The sequence below is a fragment of the Gastrolobium bilobum genome, unplaced genomic scaffold (genome assembly GCF_033153095.1).
Source record: "Gastrolobium bilobum isolate Gb01-03AN ecotype WA unplaced genomic scaffold, APGP_CSIRO_Gbil_v1 utg2911, whole genome shotgun sequence".
NCBI classification, from domain to species: Eukaryota; Viridiplantae; Streptophyta; class Magnoliopsida; order Fabales; family Fabaceae; genus Gastrolobium; species Gastrolobium bilobum.
Genome location: NW_026897397.1, coordinates 52,311 through 60,067, shown reverse-complemented (window position 1 = coordinate 60,067; position 7,757 = coordinate 52,311). Strand labels below are relative to the sequence as shown.

Sequence of the window (7,757 nt, the reverse complement as noted above, 5' to 3'; positions counted from 1 at the left end):
AATTCAAAATTCAAATTTCAAATTCAAAATTCGAATTTCAAAATTCAAATTCAAAATTCAAATTTCAAAATTCAAATTTCAAATTCAAAATTCAAAATTTAAATATTTGATAATTAATTTAACTAATTAAATTAATTAGTAATGTCTTGGACCATCCAAGCCCATTACATGATCCATGCGCCTTTTTCCCTTTTAAGTGAGCTTCCAAACTTCTTTTTGGGCTAACAACCATTATTAGGCCCAATACCTCTAATGCTATATCATCATGACAATAAGGTGTTAGTGTGTGACCCATTAGGCCCAACATAGCCACTGACATACATGGGCTTGGGCCCAACAAGCCCCCAACCCATTTAATGACAACACAGAACACTAGCAATGCTTTGTTGCCCCAGAGCTAGTTAGGTTAATGACATAATCATCCTATTATACATATTTGGTTACCGTATGTATTTCCTTTCGTCTCGGTTACCTTCCCATTAAGCCTAGGGCAAGGAAACGTATCAACCCTTGCGGTTTAGGGTAAGCTTTATTCGAAATAGGGAATCTTCAATTTACTAACTCTAAAGGCAGATCATCTCATGATCTCTTTTACTATGCATAGATTCCCGAGTCCTGTAAATGTCATCTCGATTTCTCCGGTTTACAGATAACCTAATCCCTTACACAGATTTGACGAATTCCTTCAGCTTATCACCCTAGGCCTGTGCTCTTTCAGGACATGCCCAAAAGTATACCTATGAGTCTCCATGTTTCAGGCAGACGAGGTATACAATCAAAACATGCCTTCTAGAACACAGTCTAGGTGACAACTTAGGGTCTAAGGAAAAACATACCCAAATATTAAGAGACTGCTCTAATGATACTTTTGTAAGATTTCCTCATAGAGTCTCTTTGTGGGTCTATTCAGTGCGAGCTATACCCTTATAGGTCCACCCACGACTTTAGCTAAGACATCTCCATATCTGTAGCTCATGAGGTCTTTACCTTGCATCCAAATACAAGTAGATAAGTCGTGCTAGTCTTACCCGAGATCTCATCACAGATACTCAAGAGATACCTATTTTATTCCAAGGGGTTCATCCAGTTACTCATATAAAATATTAACTATAATCTTGAGACAAAATATGAAACAGGTTAAAGAGTGTTTTTTATTTATTTGCGACAATATAAAAGGTCCACATATGTCCTAATCTAATCAAAAGATTGTCTCTAGGACATCCATATACTAACATAAGCCACTTTCCACATACTATCCTCACCTTAATTGAGATTGAAATTTCATATTAAATTGAGAAAAATGTGTTAATTGTTAATGATATAAATTGTGGAAGTACAGGAAAAAAGGCAAAAGCCAAGGAAGTAAGGTTGAGTGGAATGAGTAAGAAAGAAATAAAGAAAAGGAAAAATCCTCAGGAAGCAAAGTGAAAAGAAAGAAAGAAAGAAAAATTGTTCTGAGGAAGATAACGACAAACAAGAGAAAATTCAAAAGAAAAAGAAAAAGAATGGACCGAAAAGAAGAAAGAAAGTGTTTACAAAAAGTAAACAAGTGCATAAGTTCCTCTTCGAAATCTGAATTTTAATCTTGCAGCTCCTTCTCAAAATTTTCCTTGCTTTAGCCATGCCAAGTTATAACCCAAGAAATACCTCTTGATCTTTGAGATATGTCACAATACTTTGGAAAGCGAGAATATAAGCAAGCCTATGGTAGTGTTGATTCAGTGGGAAACGAGTGAAACACTAACCTTTCAGACAATTGAGCATGAGTGAATTGAAATCCTAGTGAGGGAATGTTTCAGTAAAATTTCTCTTCTAACTGATCTTAATAATTTTGTTGCAATTTTTTCTGATGAATTATGAATCTTATGATTGATGCAGCAATTTTTATAGTCTGAATGCTCTGATAATCTAAATTCCTTCCTTCCAAATTCCATGCTTCTGAGATTCCTACTCCCTAATCCCTTAGTTTTATTCTGATTGATTATTGAGGACAACAATATTCAAAACTGGGAATGTTTGATAAACCTTTGGTTTACCATGTTTTTAGGCTAAATTGTACAAGAATTATATAGTAGAATGCATGGAATTCAAGGTTTTAATACATTTAAGTCATAAGATAGGAAATTGAGCTGACGTTTTGATAATATTTGCATTTTGAAGGTAAAACCACAAGAAATGGTGCTAAAAGTGCTAAAGAAATCATGACGAAGAAGTAGCGGCTCAATATGGATAAAAGGAAACCAAAATATTACAATTCAAGGTCCAGGAAAGCACGCTCAAGCGCACAAGAGGACGCTCGAGTGTTTGGAAGCAGGAAAAATAGCCAAACTGGGCACATCAGGACGCTCAAGCGCACACATGCACGCTCAAGCGCCCAAGAATACACAAATTCAGACCTCGAGGAGCATGCTCGAGCGCCCAGTAGCACACTCGAGCTCTCCAAGGCAGATAGCAATAGCAATTTCAGCAATTTGGTATGCTCAAGCGCACAACAACACGCTTGAGCGCCCAAACACGTCCCAGACAACAAAGATTCACCAAGATTTGCCGAGATTAAAGAAGATTTGTCCAATTATGATATGGAACTAAAACGGGAATATATCAAAGCTGATTCCTGAGAAGATTGAAGGAAGATTATAACAAGATTCAAAGCTCAAATCTCTCAACCAATCCACAAGATATTAATTGCAAAAAGGAAACAATTGGAGAATCAATTACAAATTTAATATGGATACGACAAGAGATCCAATGAAGGATACAACCTCCAATGGCTATAAATAAAAAGCTTGGGGTCAGAACCAAGACACCAATTCAGAAATTCATTCATCCCCATTCATACCCCAAGGAGGAATCCTGTTGCGAAGCGCTGGAACACTGAGGAACCAAGTCAACATCACACCAGTGGAGGCTTGGGGTTCTTTTTTTTTTATTATTTCTTTTCAATTCAGTATGCTAGAGTAGTCTTTTATGTAGTTAAGGGTAGATGAAACCCAATTGAATCTTTGTGTTTATGAATTAAATTGTCTCTGAATCCTGTTCTTTTTATAATTGAATAAATTATCTGTTTTTAATGCTTTCTATGAGTTTGTTCCTTATAGAATGATTTTGGGGAATTGTATGACAATAGGGATGTTAGTGCATGAACCCTGACTTGATAATTTATCATAATCCTTGTGATCTAGGAATAGGCATAGGGTAATTATGCAATCTTATAATTCTTGATCTTAATGCATGTTTTCTTGGGGAATAATCGGGGGAACTAGAGTTCTTTCAAGATTACATAGATTTATGGTAACAAGAAATTGAGCCGTAATTAACTCAGATAGAATTGATTGGAAATATATTAAGAAACAGATTCTTGGCTATTTAATTCATAACATATTGAGGATATTGGGAGAAGTCGAAACCTTAACTACGCTTGTTTTAAATTCTTAATCAAACAACATCTTCATTCATTCTTTTAATTCTGAATTTCCTTAATTGCATGATTTTAATTGTTTTTAATTTTAAGTTCTTTGAATCACAACTCTCTTCATCTAAACTCTTGATTGTCCAACTAAGACGCGATTAGCGAACTAGTGCTTGAAAATTTTGATCCTCGTGGGAACGATCTCGTACTCCGGTACACTTTATTACTTTCACGATCGGTGCACTTTCCGAGTCGCAACAAGTTTTTGGCGCTGTTGTCGGGGATCGAATTCTTCAACATTAGAAGTAACTAATTAACTTTTAGATTGGACGTTTATTTTTCTGCACTTTAAGCATACTATCAAAACATTTTCTGCATACAAAAAATCTGCATATTTTTCTACATATTTAATTTTCTGCATTCTTTTCTTTAAATTTTCTGCATTCGTTTCTTTAAATTTTCTGTTTTTCTGTTTTGTCTTTTTTTCTATTTTTCTGCACATCTTTTCAATCTTAATTTATGCGAAGTACTCTTAACCCGCGAATCTTGCAGTTTGATCCTGAGATAGAAAAGACAGAAAGAAAACTTAGGAAAGAAGCAAAAGCAAAGAAAGCGAAGGAAACAAAGGCATCAACTTCGACGGAACCTAAGGAGGAACCTATGGCAGAAAATAATCAACTCGTTCCAAGGACGTTGGGGGATTACATGACCTCAGCTCGAGTCCCACAGACGGCAAGCATTGTTAGACAAAACATAGAGGCTAACAACTTTGAACAGAAGCCGGCACTGCTGCAACTGATTCAAAAAGAATAGTTCGCTGGAGGAAGCACAGAGAACCCCTATAGTCATCTCGATAACTTCTTACTTTACTATGATACATTAAAAGTAAATGGAGTTCCTCGTGATGCTATCTTATTCAGGCTATTTCCATACTCACTGAAGGATGAAGGAAGAGATTGGCTGCAGTCTCTACCTGAAGGAAGCATAACCAATTGGGATGACTTAGCAAGAAAATTCTTGGCTAGATTTTTCTCAGCTTCAAAGATGGCAAGGCTTAAGTCGGAGATCACTGCTTTTGAACAAAAAGAAAGTGAATCTTTGTACGAGGCTTGGGAACGATTCAAAGGAACACTCAAGAAGTGTCCTCAACATGGAATTGAAGCATGGGAGAAAGCAAAATTCTTTTTCTAAGGAATGACATCCACCACAAGAACACTAGTAAATGCTGCTGCAGGAGGCTCCCTGAAAACAAAAACTCCAGAGGAAGCGCTAGAATTGCTGGAATCCTTAGCTTCTCAAGAATTTGACAATGCCACAGCCCCAGTTGCACCAAGAAGATCAGGAATCATGAAGCTTGAAGGCTATGATGCATTCTTAGCCCAGAATGAACAAATGCTACAAATGCACAAGAAACAACAAGAAAAATTAGATGCTCTTAATAAGAAATTTAATCTTTCTCAAGTTTCTTCTGTTTCTAATTCTAACATTAAATGTGATAATTGTGAAGAAGCTCAAGCAACTGAGGATTGTGACTACATCAGAACAACTGAAAAGCCACCAGCGGAGGTCAATGGAATCTGGTATGATCAAAAGAATCAGAAAAATCCAGGAAGGAATCAATATGGTAATCAAGGGTGGAAGAATCCTAACCAACACCCTGTATTGAGTTACAAATCAAATTACCAGCTGAATCCTCCTATGTCGTTGCAACAACAACCTCAAGGAACCACTTCAGAATGGGAAAAAGCTTTTGCACAACTATCCAAGACAACATTCGACTACATTCAAAATTCCGATGCCTTCAGAGATGAAACAAGAGCTTCACAGCAATTCATTTATAAAAATGCAAGTAAACTTTTTCCGTTATTACGCGAGTATTTAAAACAATAAAAGCGTAATAATTAAAAGCTGTGACCGAAACTGTAAACTCTTTGTGGAATACTTATTTAGACTACTTTTAAACTTATTTTACTTACTACAAGTCACTATGGGGTTCCCATAAACCCATTAGCCAAGATCTCACTTTTACATTTTCTACCTATCCGAACATGGTTCAGTCTTTATTTTTCTGCGGACAAACCGCATGATGCGCGCTCCTCATATTTTAGTATGTTATTCTAGACTCAATTACCTTTCTAGGAATCTATCACACGAGTTATTTAGAGCTCGTTTTCTCCGGATATCGCAGTTTGAAGTTGGACAAACAAAGCTGCCAGCCAACCCCAAAACAGCTCCAAACATCCTTCACTCTACGAATTACTGCAGAAAATCCACTGTACTAATTACACTCAAATTTTTATACAACAAACTAGACACTTCAAGCTTCAATTTTATATATCATAAACCTAATTTGACCAAGGAAATAAGAGGGAATTAATTTCCCAAAACCGGTCCAGAACTGCCACCTGTGCAGTGAGCAAATGGGCAGTCTGCGTTCCCTGCCTTCTACAGGCCCACTACCAACCCAGATTTTTACCAAATTTTACCACAAAATAGAGGACAACCCAGATAGCGTATGGAACGTCCCTGTCGGAGCTCTGTGGAGGGACATATGATCTCCCGAAGTTCGCCTAAATTATGCCAATTTCTAGAAATTTCGCCAGAGTTTCCTTTGTTTTTACAAAAATCCCCAAATTTGCTAATGTGATCTAGACCTCAAATGTACCTAATAATTATTGGGTGGCACACACAAGGACCAACAATGCCTTGGGGCAATTACAACCCATCACAATTTATCTTACTTATACAATACGTATCACATTGCTTCCTTTATTAATACTTAATACATTTCAATCATCAAAGTCCAATTGCATACATTTGCTAATCATACACATAATCATAATCCTAAAATAGGCCTATTGCCCTTTCATCATATTACATATGCTTCACATTACACATGATCCAAATACAATAATTACAATTCTCCAAATTACAACATAATTCATAAGTCTCCAAATGTCATAAACTACATGTATCTAGACTTAGGCAAAATAGCATGAACAAATATAACAATACCACGCAACGTCCTGCCTAATGGCTCGGCATATAAGCCTACAGGTCGCAGCCAAGGCGTGTTCCTAGAACATCCAACCAAGGCACCCCTCCCATCCATATACACCCGAGACTTCCTAGTGTGATCCCATCCGGATCACACACCACGACCCTAGGTCAACTGGAACTCCCTCTCGTAGACCTATCTAGTTGAAGTCTGAAACGTCCGAAGGCAAAACTGTCTACTGGCCAGAGACTCGGTACATCCAGTATACCACTAACATACATAATAAATGCATGATCATGTTATTCTACATTACTTACATACCCTTTCTACCATCACCCTCGATGGGTATGGTGGAACACACAAGGGGATCAAACCCCAATACCAAGAGGTTACCTGTATAGTTCTCTTCACTTAGCTTCCAGTAATATATATTCTCCGAGCTCTTTATATAACAGAAATGCCTACACAGAAGACATTCCCAATTACTTAAAATTCATACAACACATGCAAGTTATCAATTACACAAGCATGGTTCCAACCACTCACCTCAATCCCACTTGGTCCGGTACCAAGGGCAATCCACCGAACTCACGGTTTGGGGTTCAAATCAACGTACGACAACCTACAACAACCATGTACGAATCATCAATACACGACAATTCTATCAAAATACAAAAAACGTCAAAAACCTCCCCTACACCTTGTAGGTTCGGCCAAGATAGGCTTATTTAACAATTTATTTTTCTAAATTTTCTTTCTCATTTTCTTAGGCATCCTTAGGTCACCAAATGGCTATATCAAGTGCCTCTTTTTATTTTTCGTCATTAGAACGTCGCTTTGCCTAATATTTTCCTCTAGGCCCAATTAACCACTCAATATTACCAAATATTTTTCCATTGGTTTTCTAACCTTCCAACTACCACACTGTTAGTATATGGATGTCCTAGAGACAATCTTTTGATTAGATTAGGACATATGTGGACCTTTTTATATTGTCGCATATAAATAATAAGCACTCTTTATCCTGTTTCATGTTTTGTCTCAATATTATTGTTAATATATTATATGATTAACTGGATAAACCCCTTGGAATAAAATAAGTATATCTTGAGTATCTGTGATGAGATCACGATAATGAGGATTTAAGGATACCAGATGTTTATTCCTAATTTTATGTTCCTAGTCTAGAGACACTGAGAATGGGGATCAGTAATCTCGGGTAAGACTAGCACGACTTATCTACTTGTATTCAGATACAAGGTAAAGACCTCATGAGCTACAGGTATGGAGATGTCTTAGCTAAAGTCGTGGGTGGACCTATAATGGTATAGCTCGCACTGAACAGACCCA

General features: G+C 36.9%; 1 non-coding gene across 1 annotated transcript; it reads right to left on the bottom strand.

Moving 5' to 3' along the window:
• Positions 1 to 4,459: 4,459 nt before the first annotated feature.
• Positions 4,460 to 4,566, bottom strand: LOC133306594 (small nucleolar RNA R71). The gene has a single exon (XR_009750925.1). It is a non-coding gene; the product is annotated as a small nucleolar RNA R71 (small nucleolar RNA).
• Between the last annotated feature and the right edge of the window lie 3,191 nt (positions 4,567 to 7,757).